This window comes from Nilaparvata lugens, chromosome 5 (genome assembly GCF_014356525.2).
Source record: "Nilaparvata lugens isolate BPH chromosome 5, ASM1435652v1, whole genome shotgun sequence".
Lineage (NCBI taxonomy): Eukaryota > Metazoa > Arthropoda > Insecta > Hemiptera > Delphacidae > Nilaparvata > Nilaparvata lugens.
In genome coordinates this window covers 22,375,180-22,396,767 of record NC_052508.1, presented here as the reverse complement: position 1 = coordinate 22,396,767, position 21,588 = coordinate 22,375,180, and the positions used below count along the sequence as shown (strand labels likewise).

The 21,588-nt window shown below is 34.9% G+C and overlaps 1 protein-coding gene and 1 long non-coding RNA gene across 3 annotated transcripts in view; one reads left to right on the top strand and one right to left on the bottom strand.

Moving 5' to 3' along the window:
• The window catches only part of LOC111048931 (zinc transporter ZIP11), a 122,200-nt gene that overhangs the window by 14,154 nt on the left and 86,458 nt on the right, over positions 1–21,588 (bottom strand). The window lies entirely within an intron of this gene.
• Positions 582–15,181, top strand: LOC120351278. 2 transcript variants are annotated; one of them, XR_005571278.1, is made up of 3 exons: positions 582–683; positions 12,842–13,056; positions 14,424–15,181. It is a non-coding gene; the product is annotated as an uncharacterized LOC120351278 (long non-coding RNA). The 2 variants fall into 2 exon arrangements; XR_005571279.1 differs by lacking the exon at positions 582–683 and adding an exon at positions 4,752–5,070.

The window sequence follows — 21,588 nt, the reverse complement described above, 5'->3', positions numbered from 1 at the left end:
TTAGTCATTCAATCTCCCTATCAATTGGAAAAGCCACCTCTAAATAGGTAATTAGGAGTCATTTCTAGGCTTTCCATTTGCATTTCTAATAATGATTTTTTCAATTATTTGATAAAAATTAATAATTATCAATGGCTCTCCAATAATTACAAATTATGATGAAGATAAAATACCATTGCTGTGTTCAGATGTAGAAGTCTTTACTCTGAGGTGATAACGAGCTCTAAGCGAGCAAATTGTGTTTTTAAGAAGCGAGGATGGTCTCGGCGGACGGCAGGGTGGTCTGCCAAGAGTCAAGGTTAATCAAGGACACATCGGAGCCCTCTAATCCGGTAATCACCTGACCCCGTTGCATTCTGCTGATCCGGATGACCGGTGGGGAGGGTAGGGGAGGGGGCAGAAGACCCGTTGTGGGAGAGAAACAACCTCTAATGATTGGTGGGGTGGGAGAGGGTCTTTCTTCGATAAGGATGAGATTGCTGAAGCTTTTTTATAATATGCAGAACAGAGATGGGGTACGAGTGAGAGAAAGGTGAGCAGTGGGAGAAAGAGACAGGATAAACAACAGAGGGACGAGTTCTGTTTTTATTAGCATCATCAGCGAGCAGGCAATTCGCAGAATCTGGCCAGACCATGGGAAGCCGAAGGAAGCCGTGGATGATTCTAGTAAACATTGAAAACAGGTGATAAAAGAGCAGTAGTTTAAAAAAGAGAGAATGTGAATTGAATAGGAAAAAGAATGCTAATAGAGAAATAACTGACATTATTGATCAACTGAATTTTAATAATGAAGTAACTAAAGCGTAAATTATCTTTGCATTACATACTAATTATTAATGGAATGTTGAAGCTTTTCATTTCAAAGTATTGAACAAGTTTCCGATACATACATTTTTCCATTTGATTTTTTAAAAAAATGAAGACAGAAGCTGAAGAAGCAGAAAATTGCAGTAGAAGACAAGAAACATGTCTTACTAGAAGTTTACAACCTGATAGCGTCAAAGGAAAATGATGAAGTTATCATGTAGAGTAGGATGATGAAGAAATGAGACAGTAATAGCAGAAGAAAATAATACAAGATTAGAGGAGAAAAAAGTTAGAATCAGTCGTTACAATGAAGATGTTTGTTTCGGAACATTTAGGTACTCGTAATTTACATTTTTTAAATTTTCCATCAGACTCGTTTGATTTGCAGAGATTTGTCGCTCTGAGAGCTGCAAACCTTCAAAATGAATAAACAAGAGGGTGACGACTGCGGTGAAGGAAGAAAGAAAACTTGAACAACTGATGTATGAATCGATTGGTAAATATTCCTTCGTATAGAATTGATGTGGACAAGCAACAAGCTTTCGCGTTAAAGACATGAAATTAATTTATAATCACTTTATCATGAACAATAATTTCTTGCGGAGTACAATAAATTGTTGAAAGCAAGTCAGTGGCCGTAAAGGCAGCTAGAAAGCCACGCGTGTGATTCGATTCACAAGTAGTCACTCTGCATTATGTTCCCCTGTGACACAAACGCACATTGAAGAGAAACGCAAAGAATTACGACGTCATGGAGAAGTTGAGGAAGAGGATGAGAAGGAGGGGAAGGACGATTTATTGAGGATGGTGTGCGTATGTGAAGGATAAGAAATCGGCCAGAGAATGATGAGCATGATTGCCAACAATTCCATTGCTGTCAGATGGTTATAAATTTTATACACACGCGTGCACGAGACACAAATGAAGAGAGAGACTGAATTCCTTGCAACAGGATTCCAATGGCATTCCCGGATACTGTACCAGTGTCTCGGCCAGTTCGAGTCTGCAGAGTTTAATCGACTGAGGTTTCAAATTAACCTCGAAGGTATGTGCATATACCAAGTGCATAAATGCATTTGAACTTGTATTTTGTCACATTACGATTCCAAGCTATGTGCAACGTACAAGTGCAGTAGATGTATGGAAGTTTACGGCTTTTCAACTACACATATCAAGATTTTAGATTTTGACGTGATAGTGGATCTTTCTAGAGTGAAGAGGTTATACCTTATTTGATGTAAATTCCAACTTGGTTCAACTTTACGGCTTTTGAAAATTACAGATCAAACTATGAAATTTTGACGTGATAATGGATCTTTCTAGATTCAAGAGTAAATAGATTATACCCTATCTAATGTATTCTGACTTGGTTACACGTATAAGAGGGAGAATACAATGTATTCCAAGACGGAAATTACATCTATTATATAGTGGAGTCTGTAGGTTACTTTGATTTTAATTAATAAACTTCATTATAGAAAGTAAGAGCACCAACGTGCATAGAGATTCTATGATATGAAATTGGCTTCCATTTGATACTAACAAAACTTATCATAAACTATCATAATATATATGGATCCAGTTGCACTAAAATTTTACCAGGATTAAGAGCTAGTTAAAGACCAGCACTTAGGTGGTCTTTTAATGCCAGAGCGGAGCTTGAAAGCATCCGCTTTTTCTTTGGTTGCATCCGCTTTTTCTTTGGTTTTCGTGGCATTTGTTATTTATTTATTTATAATTTCTACAAAGTAGCACTGATTGAGAGAGAAAAACTAAGGATACTTCTTGTACCATTTCTCTCCCAAATTTAGATAACAAGTCCGAAATAGGGTTATGGTTTCACTTTTTTTAAATTTAGTCCATTTTCACTAAAAAACAATGAAAACTATGAATTTTAAATTTTGACGGTTGAAAACAGATTAAAAAACAAAAATATCACACTCAAATCACCATTAATTAATTGGAACATTTTTGCGTAATTTAACAAAATTTAGAACCAGAAAAAACACAACTAAGTTATGATAATTGAATCAATCTTGAGCATTGAATCAAGGTTAACATTTAGACTTTCGTGCAACCGGCAGATATCATTCATAATAATACGTACTTTCATAAATCTCTTGAAAGCATAATTCTTTACTTTACTGAAGTTTATTGAATTACAGAATTCTTTTAGTATTGCTAAGCATTGGACAAATAACCTTGTTCTGATGAAGACGCAATTTATAATAACTACTGATATAATTATCACAAAATGAATTGGCCAGAAGACGATACTTCTGTCATAATTTTCTAAATGATGTCAATATAATTTCCCTGATACTAGGACACAGTTTTGAATGTTGAGAAACCGAAAAATATACGTATTTATTTCCAAGTGAAGCAGCAGCAAGTCGGAGAACGGAGACAATGAATAAATTGCCAGATTTTTCTTTGAAAATCCTTAATTTACTAAATTACATCAATTCAATGAAACAAAATGATAACTGCAATGATGAATTAATAGATTTTTCTGGAAATCCTTAATTTTCTGCATTACATCAATTCAATGGAACACAATGATGATTACAATGGAATTGTTCACTCATTCAGATACTGGGACAGGCTTTTGTGTGAAGAGAACCCCAGTTTCTATTGGAACATACTTTCTCAAGATGAAGTAGGAGGCCCTGCGCTGCATCTGTGAATGGTGTGGTTTTCTCAGCTGGACTTTTTCCGGGTCAAGGCTATTTATCGGTGATTGGTGATTGGTGAATGGCCGGCTGATCAAATCAGACAGCCTGTCTGCAGCAGAAGCAGCCAATGCACGTGTACAGAAGGAGGCCGGAATGCCGACAAAAACATACATTATCATTTTATATACACTGGAAATCTGATATTAGGGTGTCTGAATCAGCTTGGAATTGGTCGACGGATTCGAAGTAAAAGACTAGTTGTTCGCTCAAATAAGATGGTACGTTATCTCAATTTCTCTCACCCTTCACATTCACCAAAAAATTGCACATAAATACAGAAGGTTTTTGTGGGAAACAGTTTTACTTGCGCAAGTATCAATTGATAATAAAATGGTGAATTTTAGCAAACAGAATGATCACTGAAAATATGTTTATTTTAAAATAAAGTATTTCAGAATTGCAGTCAATTAGCAGTCAGCAAATTTGTAACTACAACTACTATTTGTTTGTTTTTCATGAAAAAATAAATTGATTGATTGATTGATAACTACAACTACATTTATATTAGTCCAAATAGTCAACAGGTTCAATCGATTATCAAACAAAAATTCAACTTTCCACTTGAATGAAAAAATTTGTATTACGAAAAAGAAAAGGATATTTTGTTCGGTAGATTATAATTTTTCCCGGGCTGACAAATAATTTTTATATAGTAGCTCTCATCGAATTTCCATCTAGCTGATTACCCTGTTGTCAATATTTGCAGTAGCAGAAGTCTTCGGGGTGATTTACAACATTAGATTGGGATTTTCGTTTAATAATAATTATCATTTTTCAAAATGTCGATTCCCTGCAAGTTTTCTAACGATTATTATTACAGTATTCTTGTAATAAAGCAGTTATTTTGTGAAAGTTCTAGTGGATTGAGAATAATTTTACTTTTTTCTACAGGTTGATCAAACTGCTGTACCTTATCCACTAATATATTACAGAAGTATAATATTAATACTGTAACTGATTTAACGCCTAATTTGCACCAAAAATTCCAGCATTGCTGATATTCAACCGTGTATCATGAAGTGATTGATCGTCTCGATTCATCTATTACCAAATATAATATTACAACTCGTTATTCTATAGCAATATAGGGAATTATTCTTCAGCGATGATTAACAATGCTAAGCAAAGAAGATAATTTGAGGATGTTGCTAATGGAAAGGTGATTGTGGTAGTGATCGGTGCCAAACCGGACAGCATCCAGCATCCACATGGAATTAGTGAAAATCAACGACCTGGAAATTAGAATAATGCAACAAGAAGTCTAGTCGAAATCGATGAACGTCGTCAAAGTAGTTGCGAGGAATGTGTCCCCAGTCCCAGTCCCAGTCCCAGCCACCAACAACTCAACCTTTTCAATATCCTCTTTGTGTTCTGATTCAGCATTTCTCCTCCTTTCTCTTCTGATTTCTCCCCTTCAACAAAGCCTCCTCCTCCAACTATTCACCTTCATTTTATCATGAATATTCAAGGAACAAAGCAATTTCCTCTACAGTTGCCGAAAGATGAAATCAGCTGTGAATAACAAATAGTGAGTAGGTTTTTGATTTTGTAATCAAATTTTTTTAATAAGTGCAATATTTCTAAAGTTTTTAATTTATTGTGATACATTCTGTAATTTATTTAGAGTATAAAATCAACCGTCAAAATTCAAAATTCTAAATCATCATTCTTGGACCGAAAATCAAGTGACGAAGCAGTGTATGATTACGTAACCTTATCTTTTGGACAACATTAACATTTTATCAAAATTTTTGGAGAGAAATAGTACAGGCTCAGCCTAGTTTTTCCTCCAATGTCATAGCCTAAGTGTATTATGATTATAGTATTTTATGCAATAAATTAATAGACTACATCAGCCATTGCATTACTTAAATCTAATATGTTCATTTTACAAAAACTATCCAAATATTATTTATTATCACCTATTCCAAAAACTGATTCATCAATAAAACTAATATCTCAATTTTTCAACACATGAATGAAACATAACTATCGAACTTTGTGTACGACATGTTTTGACTTTCATACTTCATTCACCTTCTTCCTAGCCAGTTTTTTCAAACGTTTCTCCGTTTTTTTTTTCAATTTGTAGCATGATTTTTTATTTTTCATCTGGCATCCTTATCCTCAAATTGAAATTAAGATAAAAGTAATTGATTTATTGATAATGATTGAAGATGGATAAATGAGTTTATAATAAAATTAAATAATATTGAACAGTTTAAAATCAAGATATTCAAATCATAAATCAAGAGAGCTCAACTACAATTTTACTTCTTTTTCTGCATTTGTAGATCCTGATCTTCTCTCTCCACTTATAGTTCTTTCTTTCTCTTGCACTCCTACAAATTTGTATCTTCCGTGTCTCTCCCCCTCTCATTATATTCCTCCAATCATAATATACCGTACTTATTTCTATTCTCTTCTTTATCATCATCATAATTTTTATCTTATTATTTTTCTCATTTGTCTTCTTCTTGTTTTTCTTCTCCTTCCTCTATTTTTCTGCATCTACTTATTCCTTTTTTGTTGTTGTTCTTCATTTTACTCTTTTCTTTCTTTTTTTCTGCTTATACTTCCTCCTTTTTCTAGTTGTATGTTGATGGAAAGAATATTCCTTTACACATTATCATTTTCCAATAATCGACAATTGTTGAAACTCCGTCCAGTAGTTTAATTACAATATATTATATTATAGAAACTCAAATTACATTTCACCTTCATCCTGATCAATGATACTACTTAATTTGTAGAATTCATTGAACAATTAGGTATATTGTGATTTATTGTGAATTAGTGCATAAGAGTGAGTCAACATTTTTATCTAAATAACGTAACAAAATCCTTTTTCTTCTTCATTTGCGACAAGAATTAAGTCTAGTCTGAATAGTCAATTATGGTCGGTGCAGACTGCAGAGGAATGTGTCGTCCACCTCATTGCCAGCCTATTCTCCTCCTTCTCCTTCTGCTCTTTCTCCGTCTTATTGGTGCACACGTGGTGGCGGCATTCCTTCCATGCGAATCTGCAGCCACAACTGCACACGGGACGGGACAGACGGACGGCGAGAGAGAGAGAGAGAGAGAGAGACAACCGTCCAGTGGTAATGCTCGAGAGAGACAAACAACGTGAGAGAGCGTGGCGGCCGAAACGTGTCCGTCATTATCGACCAATATACGCGGACGGAATGGAATGCGGCGGGCGGCGGGCGAATCGAGCAAGCAAAACTGCTCACAGCCCTGCTAACTGCTAACTGCTAACTGCAAACCAAACCAACAAAAGCCACCACAACACACTGCACCTTTGTCTGGCCACAACCACATTATCACTGCACCTAGCAATCAACACGCTAAATTTTTGCTGACAACTATTATTCATTTGTTCTTCACAACTTTCCACTTTATTGGTGAAAAATATCAAAATATTTTATTCTGTATCACTGATATAAAATATTTTTTTTGTATTTTTCATTTCTTCTTCTCTTCATTTTCAATTTCTTTGTTTTGCGATCATTGTAATTTTCTTGAATAATTTAATAAAGAATATTTTTTTATGTATTTCTTTTTCTCTCATTTTTCAATTTCAATGTACTGCGATTATTGTAATTTTCTTGATAAGGGAACAATTTTCAGGATTTTCCCGTATTGTTGTAAATAAATAAATTTTAATGAAGGATAAAAATGATTTGAATTTGAAATGAATTAAAACATTGAGTTAGCTCGTAGTGAGTATTAGGGGATCACTCCTCATCTAGATTTCATGAAGGAAAGGGGGAGTCGAAGAATTGGGTTTCAAGAAGTTGAAATTCACAGACTTTCCTCATCAAAAACTGGAAAATATAATAGGTGCGAGGAGGAGGAGAGGAAAGAAATTCGACTTATTCACTTTGTTTGGAGACTGTTTCTGATAATCATAAAGACTTGAGCAAGCCTTATTCTTCGATAGCTTAAAAAATGTTTATAATTGTGAAATGTTTGAAAATTATTATGTAAAGTGATTCAAATTATAAAAATGATTATGAACGTTTTCTAATATTGCCATCGATGACATGGGAAAAACATGAATAAGCTGTGAAATGAGGGGAAAGCAAACGAATAATAGGTGACGGATAATATTGGAGAGAATAAATGCTTGGATTATATTTGAGGAGATATGAAAAGGAATAATATAAATAAAGGAGTCAGAGGGAAAATCTTTGATCATGGATATGATATGGAAGTTGACGAATAATAATATTATAAAGAAAAATATAGCAAAAAGAACGGGTATTAAACATTTCCTCTTGGAATGAGAGAAGGATGGTGAGGATGATGAAGAGTACAAGGAAGAACAATACGAATATGTGTGGGAAAATAGAAATAAGTGTGAGATATAAAGAAAAAGATAGAAGATGGGAAAATAAAGTGGAAGGCGCTAAACTTTGAAGGACGAAGATGAAATAGATAGAGCTAACGGATTCGCTAAAAAAATACACCGCCAACAATCAGATGCAATCAGAAGTGAGCAGACGGAACCGCGACACGGCGACGGCCAATTCGGGATCGCGAAGGGTGAAGCAGGCGAAGCAAAAGCAACAGGAAAAACCACAGGGCTCCGTTGTGCCAGAGGAATCAACAAGTGAACGACCACCGCGGCCTCTGCCACTACTCATATAATTCTCATACCTTATTCCGAGTCATATCTTGCACATCCTTCATATTTTCTTCTGAACGTTTCCTTCTTACAATTCAAACTTTATGAAAACAAATAACTTTTAGTCCAGGCAATGAATGCTCAAAAAAGGGTATAGAGGGAAAAGCTTGGAAAACAATTTTTGACCCCGCTGTTCTGTTTAGGGTAATGAGGATGTAAACATATCAAAAGTCCCCACCCCTAGCCCCTGTGCTAAGGGGGTGGGGGTGGTTCAAAGGTACCATTTTTTGGTTTCTCGCATATAACTCGAAAATTATGCATTTTACAGACATGACTATTTACGCATTTTTCTAAAGATATCAGCGTGAAAGAACAACATTGAAAAATGCAACTTTTAAACAACCCTCATCCCTTTAGCACAAGGGGTAGTGATGGGGACTTTTGATATGTTCACCCTCTAACTGGTCCCAACAAAGCTGCGTAGTCAAAAATGGTGTTCAAAACATTCTCTCCAAATTCCTTTGTCAATTGGTCTATTTTTGCATAACTGAAGATCTCACACTCAACACTGAAGCTGCTGCAACAGTCGTGGGGATGTACGTAAACTTGTGAAATTATACATTAAATTGAAGAGAATTTGATGCTCTATATGCTCATGATCAGCATAGATTTTTCCCATCGATATTCAAAAAGTTATAAGAGCAAAAAATGGAAGGAAAATGTGTTTTTTTCAAAACTGTCACATCTTTTAGAGCGGATATCTCGAAAAGTGAAAGAGATATAGAAAACGTTGTGAGATCAATATTGTAGGGAATTATGTAAGCTTCAATTTCTTATAGAATAGTCATGTCTGTAAAATGCATAATTTTCGAGTTATATGCGAGAAACCAAAAAATGGTACCTTTGAACCACCCCCACCCCCTTAGCACAGGGGGAAGGGGTGGGGACTTTTGATATGTTTACATCCTCTCTACCCTAAACAGAACTGCGGGGTCAAAAATTGTCTTCCAAGCTTTTCCCTCTATAACACTTCGTTGACTGGGCTATATATAGTGGTAGTTTAGAGTCAGGAAGTTGCAAGCACTCTCCACTCATTCTCCACATAGTCCTAATATTGTGCTACATTCAAACACTGAGATCGTATTTTTATTCACACCATTAAATCACTGGTTGTAGAAAAGTTTCTTTCCACAATCATTTTCCTAACGACATGACCTTATTTTACCAGAATAAGAGAGAAATGGTTGAATGAAATACAATTTAATGATGATGATCTTTTCCACAATGCGATAACAGTTATCAAAAAATTATTGAAAAGCGCAGTTACTAAAAGAAAAACTACAATAATATGTTATCCTAGTTGAAATTTACAACCAAGTTATTCACAAATAAGCTTCTTCACTGAAATGCGGCAAATATGTGTGAATTTTGAGCCGAATTCCAAGCTTCTTTGAAAATTTATCTCATAAAATTTCACTCGCTTAATTCCAATGGTCAAGATCACGTAAACAGAGAGAAACATGAAAGTACAGAAAAAGCATGACCACAAGAAGCATCAACGAAAAATAAAGGAAATAGAATACAGTGATTTGAAAATAAGATGTAATATTCACATCCTACACAAATGTTAACATATATCTTCTTTAAAAGAAACCTTCATGTCGAATAATTATAGATTTTTAGTAACTTCGAACGAAACGATATAAGCAGGTTATGAAAAGGACTCTGAATTCACGAGATAAGTAAAGTGTTTGGAATATTGTACTTGTCGAAGGAATTTGACCGTAACCTCTGCCAAAAATGCTGTTACAATAACGCATGGAGAGAAACAGCTGTTTTGGACTTTTAAGGATGTGGAATGCTGTAATTTCTCATCCCTCCCCCCATTTCCCCATTTGCTCCCCGCCATCTGCCATTACGGACATTCCATCCTGATCATCAGTGGAGGAATGCCGATCAACCACTCAATGAGTTGAGATTAACGTTTCGCATTAGCTTGTGGCCTTCTCGCAACTATATCTAACTGTTTATATGCATTCTATGTTTATTAATTGGATATTTAACCTTCACATTGATACAATGTACACAGTACATTGACTTACATCATAAGTTGGAATATTTAAACATGTAAACCAAGAACTAATGAGCAAAAACTGAGAATGTGTCATGATAAAGTGAATGATTGAACGAAATTAATCTGTAAAATCAACCTTTTACTGTGAAAGTTACCTATATAGGTGTTAAAATGTATCCGTAAAATTAACGTTTTTGGCAAGTAATGGTTTCAGTCTTCTTTCAGCAAAAAATAACTTGAAGGTGAGTGAAGGTAAGGCATCATTCGGATATTGAAATACAACGCATTTACCTAGCATAAATACAGTAATGATTGAAATGATTTTCTATGGAATTTTTGTCAAAAAATGAAATATTTAGGGTGAATAGGTTTCTTTCAATATGTTCCAATATAAAGTATTTTGATAGGGCTACTAGAATTCTTTAATTATCATATAAACCACTAGTAACCACAATTAAATGGGAAAGTATCGTAAGAACTTGTGCAAATGCTCCAGAACCGTGTGGAGAAAATGAAAAAACTATACAGGAAGAACAAAACGAATTGGAAAATAAAATTAAATAATCAAAATGAAATTCAAAAGAGTCTTTGATGAGCATTTTATCAGTTCAACAACGACATTTATTTATGTTGGCGTGACCATGAATTTCTCCATTTGAGAATCAAGTAATAACATTACAGGTTTTGAGTAATTGCTGTTTTAGCCGAGGTAAAAGGACAGTGACAATATTTATAATATCCAGTTTAGCAGTCTTCTATTTCTGAATACAAGTAGAAGAATGTGAACCAACCAACTGGATTGCCTGGATGAAACCAGTAAAGGGAAAAAGGCACGCTTTTTACCGCAAGAAAGAGCAACGACAGGATTCACACAAACCAGACTCATCGGACTCCTCCTCCTCCTACTCCACCACCACCATCCTCCTCCACTACACCTCCTTTTCAACAGCCTTTTTATCAACTTCATTACTCGACTTTTTTAATATAAAAATAATGTTCAAATGCACTGCAGAAATAAAATAAAGAAGTAGCTTCGATCATCTTCTGCCGAACTGTAATATCAAATATGACTAATTCATCTATCAATTTTGCAATAAATTAAAAATCAATACACATAATATTCTCATGGCATGAGATCAACGACCATTTAAAATGACGGTTGTTCTCTTCTACACTACCGTCGTCTACACTACTACGGTTGATCGCCTGCTCTAGAAAATTATATTGAGAAACAAACATGCATTACATGCATTGAAAATAAATACATCAACATGCATTATACTTGTTTGCATTGAATAGAATGTAGTGAGTAACCTGAGAGTGAGAAATCCTACTGGGAGTCATATGTTCAATACACCATAGGATGATTCTATGGAGATTTTACTATAATTGATGCTAGACAAAAGGATGCATTGAAAATATTATAATAGGGGTCTGTAGGGATTCATAATATTAGTCGGTCCAAGTGAATGTGATGTAAGTAAGTGCGAGTAAGAAATCTCAAGGGGAAGGATTCTCGAACAACCTGTCTAACTAACCAGAAACAGAAAACAGAGCAACCGGGAAAAGGTGATAAAAAAGATGTGGAAATGATGGAATTGGAAACGATGCGCCGCTACTTTAGTGGAGCTGATATTCAAGGTTGCGGAACGCGCGTACTCGCCGGTCAAATGAAGAAACCGCGGCGGCGGCGGCGAGCATGACGCATGACTGTCTGAGTGGCCGGGCGATTTTTGCACGCCGCGTTTGGGTCACGCTTGCATCAACTGTAACTACGGTCTGGCAGATGCAGTCACCGTGATCATCCGTGAAGAGCAGAGCTGTGTCATCACCACTCGTCCCCCGTCTCACGCCCCCCGACCGCCGTCTGCGGCCTGCAAAATCTGCTCCGCATTGAGGAAGGTTTGGTTGGCGAGGGGAAGTGTGGGAGGATGCGCTCCAGCCTCTAGACAACTATGTTTGCACGGAAAATTCATGTTGCCATGCTGAGATTTGGGAAAACTCATTCTGGAGCGAAAATTCATTCACAGTAGCTTATATTCTGAATGAGGGCTGAGGGTTGAATAAATGTAGGCTGTATAGGCTGAATGGGGGTTGAATAAATGTTTCGAATTATGTGTTAATTATATGTATTGAAAATCATCTGCATTAAAATCTTAAATTATTGTCCATTTCACTTAATTATTACTAGAGTCGTGAATTACTAAATCGCTCAAGTATTTGAAAAACAAGATACTATAACTAGATAAACTGCAACTAAGGATTAGTTGATAAAATAAATAAATAGAATAAGACGTTGATGTTGTCAATACAACTATTATTATACAGTAGATTATAGTCAATACCAGATATAGTGGTATGAACAACATAAATAATGTCTTCTTTCAATTATGAAGAAATACCACATCATCTTTTCTCATACAATCAAATTATACCTAAGCATTTATTTGTGGTATATCAGAGAAATTGAATTGCTAAAGTTATATGAATGAGATGATAATGAAGAATTGGTTTATGAACAAATATAAACTTGATTGAACTTTATATAAAACAAATAAACTTGAATTCGATAACCGAGTAACAACTCATTTGCAGGTTCACGTTAGTCATGAGAGCTCCCAGGGAAGCAAGAGCGAGTGAGGAATAAAGGCATGGTTAAATAGCAGAGGGAATTTTGTAGAGTGGTCGGACATGGCTTCTTCGACCACCAACCAACCAACCGACCGACCGACCACTACACCTCTGAGAACACCTACCACAGACAGACGCATGCCTTTGCATGGCACCGTTATACACGGCATTCCTACGCGGTAAGCTTCTACCAGTACAGCGCACTGCAATGCAATGCAGTCATGCAAACAGCATTCAAGTTTAGATAAAACATCCCTCCAAACATTCAATATCCTTGAACAGAAAAAGTTTTTCAAGTTTCCAAGTCGTTAAGTGTACTTGAACATTCGAATAAACATTCATAGTGGGCCACCTACTGTATAAAATTAGGAATCTGAAACAATTACTCGGCAATTCCTGAGCAAACATTTGTGCATCTGAGATCTAATATGGATAAGGATTGAACAAATCCAGTACAGAATACAGTGCGATTGCCATTCCATAATTCAAATTCTATACTTTTGTAAAATTTCCTCATGCTGGTGGGGGATGTGACATAATCATGAAAATAATCTTTACCAATGTGAATTATTTGATAGTATTCTCCATAAATATGTCTACATGACGAAACATTGTGATAAACTAAACTGAAGTGTTTTGCTGGAAGGAAGGCAATTCATCGAGAATCAAGACTTATATTATTGGGGTCACTGAACGTGAATTGTTTGGTATCTTCCAAGAGAGAACTAAGAAATTGTGTAGTTATACTATAACCACTGTACTGGTACAGGATCAAGACATTTTAATGTATAAATGAAATAATAAAAATAAACATGAATTATTTTTTCATATTTCCTCTTCTCAACTCCTTCTGCCCGTTCTATTATCTATACTATTTGAATTTCCCGTCTAAATCTTCTCATTTCTCTTCTCTCCTCCTTCTTCTACTGCCACTTTTTCTGTTATTTGCCTTCTCCGTCTCAATCCTCTTCCCTGCTTCTACTTTCTATGTCATTCAACTTCTCCATCTCAATCTCCTTCTGCCTCTTATCATTTCCTACCTCTTTTTCTAATCAGCTTTTCCGTCTGAACGGCGTTGGTAATCTCCTATTGGTATTTTCTTCATTTATATCCTTCTTCTATTCTCCTTCACCTGAGTCATTCTATTCAGCTGATTGGCAATCTTGCCTTGTGTTCAGAAATTATTATACATAGTATAATAGTTATTTCAAATATACAATGAACGCTATAAAAATAGAACCAAGGACTTCAGCTACTGCAAATATCAACCGCACAACTAAATAGCAGGAGGAAATTTGAAGAATGAAACTGTCCAAAAACTGGCCCCAGACCGTGGAATCGAACTCGGTACCTCTCTCTCCCTTGCCGGCAGAGGGGCTTTAACAAATAAATAATTATTATACGGTAATAGTATTCTAGCAGTGAATTTTCTGCAATTTCCAATGAATCATCCATCTATTATACAACAGTTTTTATTGAAATGATTTCGTACAAGTACTATTAGTACAGAGGAAACATTGTTTGGAGAATGTTTGACTGTTTGCAGCAGTGGTGCACGCTCCATCTAAGTGGTGTAAAACTGTGAAAGGAGTCACAGGCTGACCGTAGAGCACAGCTGAGAATGCATGTGTGGCCACCAGGCTGAGGGCTGAGCAGAGGCTAGCCTCCTGCCTCCTGCCTCCTGTCCGCTGCCTGCCACTGGAATGTCTGCAAGGTCAGTGCCCCAAAGGAATGCGGTCCTGTGAACCCCCTCCATCACCCCCCAAACCAACCACCCCATCCAATCTGGATCGCAATCCTCATGCCGGGGGCAGAGGGGCCGGCGGGTGGCGGCTAAACCGGAAACTGTACACGGCGAAAAGGGCACAAACGATGCCATTCTCTTATTTTCGATCTACTTTAGCACTCATTCTTGAGAAACACGTGGAAAATCTTCATCTAACTTGCTCTCATTAGGATCGGAAAAAGTTTGGAATAATAAATTAATAACACAGGGTATTATACTACAAAGGGTGCTACACAAAGAGGAATTATAAAGAATAGTTCTTCTATGGTTTTATTAATTTTTAGAATAGGTCCAAGGTATAGATTACGTTCAATCATAGAGTAAATATACCATTTGGATACCAAGATTATTTGTCGCTGATGACTAATTGTCATCACATTCAATGTCAATTCATTCATGATGATGTTGATCACATCTAATTGTGGTTGGTGGAAATATATGCGATTGTTATTTCTAAGATGTTCCATCTTGTAGATAATAATTATTGTCAATAAATTAAATCAAAGAATAGATGAAAAATAATTGTTGTACAGTTTTTGATTCATACTTTTTTCTTCTGTAGAGTATTATACACCAAGTATGAAAACTTTGAAGTAGAAATCGTTCACTAGGAGTGATGAGGCGGGCCTTATGAACATGGCCCAGGTTCACCTTATGTTGGACGAATATATTGAGAATTTTCCAGTATTTCAATTTTTCGTTATTTATTATCTAAAATTAAAAAAAAACATTCGGTATAATACCAACATATTGCCATTCAAAGCAAGAACATAATATCTCCAACCTCCAAAACATAATTGAAGAGAACCTTTTATATAGCTTACGTTCATCTACTTTTATAGGCAAGACACATTGAAATCTGGCCGATTTGAGGAAGTTAGACTGATTAGATCATGGTAAAACGACCGTCACTCCTAGTAAACGATTTCTACTTCCAAAATTTCTTAGAGTATGTAAAATAGTTGCTTCCTAAAACAAGGAAACAATCTTCAACTCATCCTTGCTCAAAACTCATCCAAGTTAATCAAAGAGCCAATTTAAAAATGAAGTTTTGATTTTATATTGATTTCACTTATAAACAAATATTATAAGTTCAATTATATTCTTTGTTGTGGATGGTGTAGACAGACGTTTGTATAAATAAATAAAATAATAATTATGATGATAAACCAATAGGGCTTCAACTGAAGTTGGGTTCCACGACAGCGTGATCTGATTCAATTCTGGAAGGAAAGGTTGCCCAAAGTCAAAGTGGTAATGGAAAAGTACAAGACCATGTTGTATTGATTCAACAATGCTTTGACCTTCTAGTATGTTCAAGTTACCGTTTTTCAATGCAGTGTTTCATTCTGAAAATATAACTGATGAAGCAATATTTGGATTTTATTCTTGAAAAAGATCCATTGTTTTGTGATTTATAATCGGTTGTACATGATTTACAACCGTATATAAGGATCTTTAATGTTAATTTTATGCGTGAGATACAATAATAATCTCAACCTATTTTGTGAGGTATTTCATATCCAAAGCCCATAGCATGATTGATGGCAACTCAGTAGAAAATTTCACGCCAGTTACCTGTAACGTATTGTCAGAACTATAAATAGTTGATTAGGTCAACGGATTAGATCATAGTTCATCGAGAACAAGGCCAAACTGACAACATGCCAGACTGAGTGGCTTATGCGAATGCGACTATGCCTATGGTATAATACTCTGTCATGTTGATAGTTTAGCATTCAAAGTAATACCATATTTCACATGATTGGACTCTGCCAGCAAATTATTACTGTATCAAATATATTTTGACTATAGCAATTAATTAACAAATTTCACGAGAAACTGCAGAGATCTTATGTTTACATGTTAAAAATATAATAAAATGCAGATAATTCCAGATACTAGATTAGATAGATTACTAGATACTACAATAGATAGGCTACTACAGAATAGATTGAACTAAAATACAGATATTAAATACACAATTGAAGATTGAACACAGTTCTATTATCTCCCTACAAGATATCAAATGAGAATGCAAATGAAAATAATGAAGAACTATTCAGTAATATTATTATTCCAGTTTCTGGGTTGTAGCCAGTGAGGATAGGATGTACATTCTATATCCTCTGGTTCTTGTAGATTTGGAATCAAAATGACTTGATGACTTGGAATCAAAACCACTGTTGAAACAATAACATCGGTTGCTACATCGTTATCAATCTCTAATGAACTCAGGTTACTAATATTGTCTACAGTTTAAACTCAGTTCACTAGAGAATGCTGATAGTGTAGCAACCGGACACAGCACTTTTTTCAATACATCAGTGGTTTTGACAATATCATCAAGTCGTTTTTATTCAATAATATTATTTCAATGGTTTGAATAGCATGAATAAACATAAATAGGATGAATTTTCGAGTGTAGTTCAGAATTCACATCAAATTAATGAAATCAGACTCATCTAGACATCAATTATTAAAAATATCTGAGCTCGCACTGTAACTATCTCAAATCTCATATTTGAGATAGAAATCGACTCACGTTTTTAATACTCTCAATACATATCACTTTTAAGTAGATTAGTTACAGATTTTTCCAAGATGAGTACTTTGAGTCTGACCAACGGAGATTGTAGTACTTTATTCAGTCGGTAATTGTAATGGTCCATCCTGTGGATTGGATTCGGCAGGATTCGTATTGCCATCTACTATTGTTGCCGCATCCTCACTAATTAGCTATATAACAAGTTATAGCCAGCCTAATACTGCAGTTATTGGCTGGCACAAACCAGTTTATTGCAATCTGGCTGGTGTATTTAGTGTTAATTTGTGATTCAGTGCAGCATCATATTGTTGCAATAGTGGAACTAAATGTAGTTAGCTTGGCAGCTATGTACATAGTTGAGTGTTGTTTATTCTAGAACCATAAGCTGTATATTTAGTATTAAACTTGTATCAAGTTTATTCGGTATTAAATTTGTGATTTGTGGCGGATCATCTCTTTAGTTGCATTCTGTTGCAAATGTGCAACATAAGGTTGGATGTTGAGTTTCATTCGGCAACAAAGTGCACAATTCAAACGAGTCGTAACGAACTTAGCATCGTAATAAATATATAAAAGCTGGCTGATGAGTAACGGGTTTGCGGGCCACTAATTCCATCAATTACCGAGGTGTGCGCACGCGCATTGCCTAGCACGCGCGTGTCTGATGGCATGGCAGAGCTCAGACATAGACATAGACATAGACATAGACCTTGCATTGCACTGCATTGTCTCGCCTCTATCGTGCCACTAACGAGACTCAATGCAATGCCTGAATCTCATTACAGTACGTGAATGCACTTTTTTATGAGGCATGCAGCTGGCGCAAGTGCACGCAACTAGTGCGCAAGCACATTACAATTACAAGAAATACAATGAAGCAGGCAGTTCAACTGAAATATGTAGTCTCGGATATTTATTTGGGAAGTGATGAAATTGTGATATGTGTTAAAGGATGTGGATACAAAAGGACAGATTGCCAGAGACGACAAGACTTTACCATGTAAAAAATATTTAAATTCCAATCCATTCATGTTAAATTACTATACAACATTGATACAGTCGGATAGAAGGGTAAGGATCCTTCTATCCTATTGAAAACCATACCGACTATAATGTACACTGTATCATAATTAGATGGTGTATCATAATAGCTAATGGAATCGACCAAGTTCCACCTATACAAGTTCACTATATGACTGTATCTTAATAGGTGGTGGCGAAAAATGGACATGATTTTAGAAGAGAAGTCACTTGGAGGCGAGTGGAACACTGATCATGCATGGCAAGTTTATTCTGTACAATATTTCAAAATTACGAAATTCCATTGACATAGAATTATTCGTAGAATAATTTCCATTTAATGAAGTCTTCCTGTAATTGGGTATTCATTTTAATACAGTGGAAAGGTAATAATGGGTTTACATTGGTTTTTCATTCATTTAATTTTCACAAGCACAATATCTAAACAATAATTGGGAGAGATACAACAGAATTTATCCGAAACTGTTTCATTCCTGGATTTAGATTAATAGGCCTTGAGTGTAAATCCTATTATATTAAGCGAGCAATTTCTGTATATATCTGGTTATTTTTATATACGGTTATTTTCATAACTGGCTATTTTTATATCTGGTTATTTATGTTTTACGGATCTCGAAAACGGCTCTAAGGATTTTCACGGAATTTGGAACATAGTAGGTTTATTATAAAGATTCGATCGCACCAGGTCTCATTCTTTGGAAAACTCGCTGAACGACATTAAAAGGATAATTCATCCTTGGAAAACAGATGATAATTTCGTTGCCTCTCAAATCAAATCAAATCTAAATATAAAGAAAATAAAAATCTCAGTACCCTTTTTTAAAAATATTTTATCACTTGACATTGAAATCACTTGAAAATGGCATAAATGACCGAAACATGTTGTGATAAAATATTTTAAAAAAAGGGTACTGAGATTTTTATTTTCTTTATATTTATATTACAAGTAGCCCTATACAGGAAAGAGACAAATAAAATCTTTATTTGTCCCAAAAACATAATTACAATGACAAAAATGGTTATAAATGAAAAAAGTAAAATACAATATAAAATGAAAAAGAAAAATACCATTAATAGGATTATACATAACTATATTAAAAACGGGAAGTCCCTGCAAGGATCGAGGAACCTGAGCGCAGAGGCCGAGTGTTCAATGCTCAACAGTACATGAAAATAATAATGGGATATTATTAAGAAATAGGGAAAAGAAAAAGTGAGTGAGGAAGGGAAGAGAAAGAGCAGAGTGAAGGCATAGGGGAAAGTAAAGAATAGTTACATAAAAAATTACATAAAAAACATGAGAAGTCTTTATACTAAGCTATGAGGAAATTACATTGCCAAAATTACATTGTTCGAGATTATCCATGTATGAATTTCAATTAGCAGTTTTCTATTCAATTTACTAGTGATAAAATGGTTAGGAATAACATTGATGAGCTTTGATACCTGATATAAAAATTGTTTTCTACAAATTGATAAAATAGTATCTGTAATTTGAAAGGTAATAGATGAGGGACGGAGGTTAAACGGTGAAACACGCAGGTTGAAAAGATTCATATGTTTATTTATGTGGATGATTAAATTTTTTATGTAAAGCTGCCTGACAGTTAAAACATCTAGCTCACTAAACAGAAACTCACTTGGATAGAGTCTGGGTTTTCCCAATATATAAAATCTCTTATAAGGTGTTTTTGAATTACAAAAAGTTTCTCCAAGTGGTTTGAGTATGTTCCACCCCAAATTTTTATTCCATATTGCAGAAATTATTGAATGTAGGCAAAATATATGAGTCTTGAGATTTTTTTATTACCAACTTGGCTGATATTACGGAATTTACTTATCCGCAAATGTTGATCAATCATTACACCCAAATATTTAACACGATGTTCTCTATTAAGCTTTGAGCATGTACAATTCATCCAATCAGATTCGTTGTAATTTACATTATGGATTTTAATGGAATTCAAACCTTGCGGCTGGCCTATAGAATTTGGAGAGAAAGACATGAAATTACTTTTTTTATGTTCAATGTTAATATATGCTCATCAAACCAGGATTTTACAATTTTAAGTCCGGATTCTGCTGCTTTTTTAGTATCCTCCCAATTCGTTTCACTGAATAACAATGAAGTGTCATCAGCAAAAGCGATTGAGACACCATTTTTAATTCTAACTTGAGAAGATCATTAATGTAGATTAGGAAGAGAATCGGCGACAAGACTGTTCCTTGTGAAAGACCGTAATCAGTGAGTTGTTCAAGGCTGGTTTTATTATCAATTTTGAGCATTTGGAATATATTTTTTAAATAGCTCTTATATAATTCAAGGGCTATTCCTCGAATACCCAACTTTTCTATTTTTATCAGAAGTTTTGAGTGATGAATAGTGTCAAAAGCTTTAGCAAGGTCTAAAAATATGGCTATTGTTTTATTTTTGTTATAGTACTTCCCCAATCATTTTAAAGAATTGTGTTTGGTTTATCAAAAGTCAACAGATAACAGAAGATGCGTGTGCCTGTGTGGGAGAGAGACAGAATTATTTCCAGCTGTGTAATCATAATAAATCAGCAAGAAATCTTTTCTAGCTAGACAATTTAATCGATTTGATCAACATAATCCGATTTGTTCACATGACATGATAATCCTCCTAAACCAGAGTTTATCATAATTTTCAAAGTTGATCATTATTTGACAATTTTAAGTGATTAGTGAGTGTTATTTTGTTATTTAATTTGGTTTGTATATAATCTAAATTATAATTTTTTTGTTTTCAAATGTTTATACAGAAAATTGAACCTAAATTCAAGTGTATGGAACATAACCTACATTCTGGACTATTTATAGTGTATAAATCAAAATTCGGGAGAGAAACAGTTTTGGGCTGTACTGTTAGTACTTCCCCAATAATTTTAAAGAATTGTGTTCGGTTTATCGAAAGTCAATAAATAAATAACGAGCGAAGCTAGGTACCCCAATATTGAGGTTATGATACCAGCTCTTATAATTTTTACAAAACTTTATAAAAGTTCAAGTACTGTATAAGGATAAGTGTCCCTCTTAAATCATTCGCAAAATTACTGCTGAAATCAACAAGTTTAATTGAAGCTGGATTATTGGTAGGCCTTTTGTATTGACATCCTCATGTTCTGCACTTTCTGAGAAAGGGTAAAGGCATGAGAAACAAAAGAAAACATAGGGGAAATGAAGATAGGAGAGAGCAGAGAGAGAAAGGTAAAAAGACATTCGAGCCGACATAAAGCTGCAAGCATAAAGTTGATAATCAAGCCTGACAGGTACTCAGTCATCTTGACATCGAATCACAGCAGACAGCATCAATGC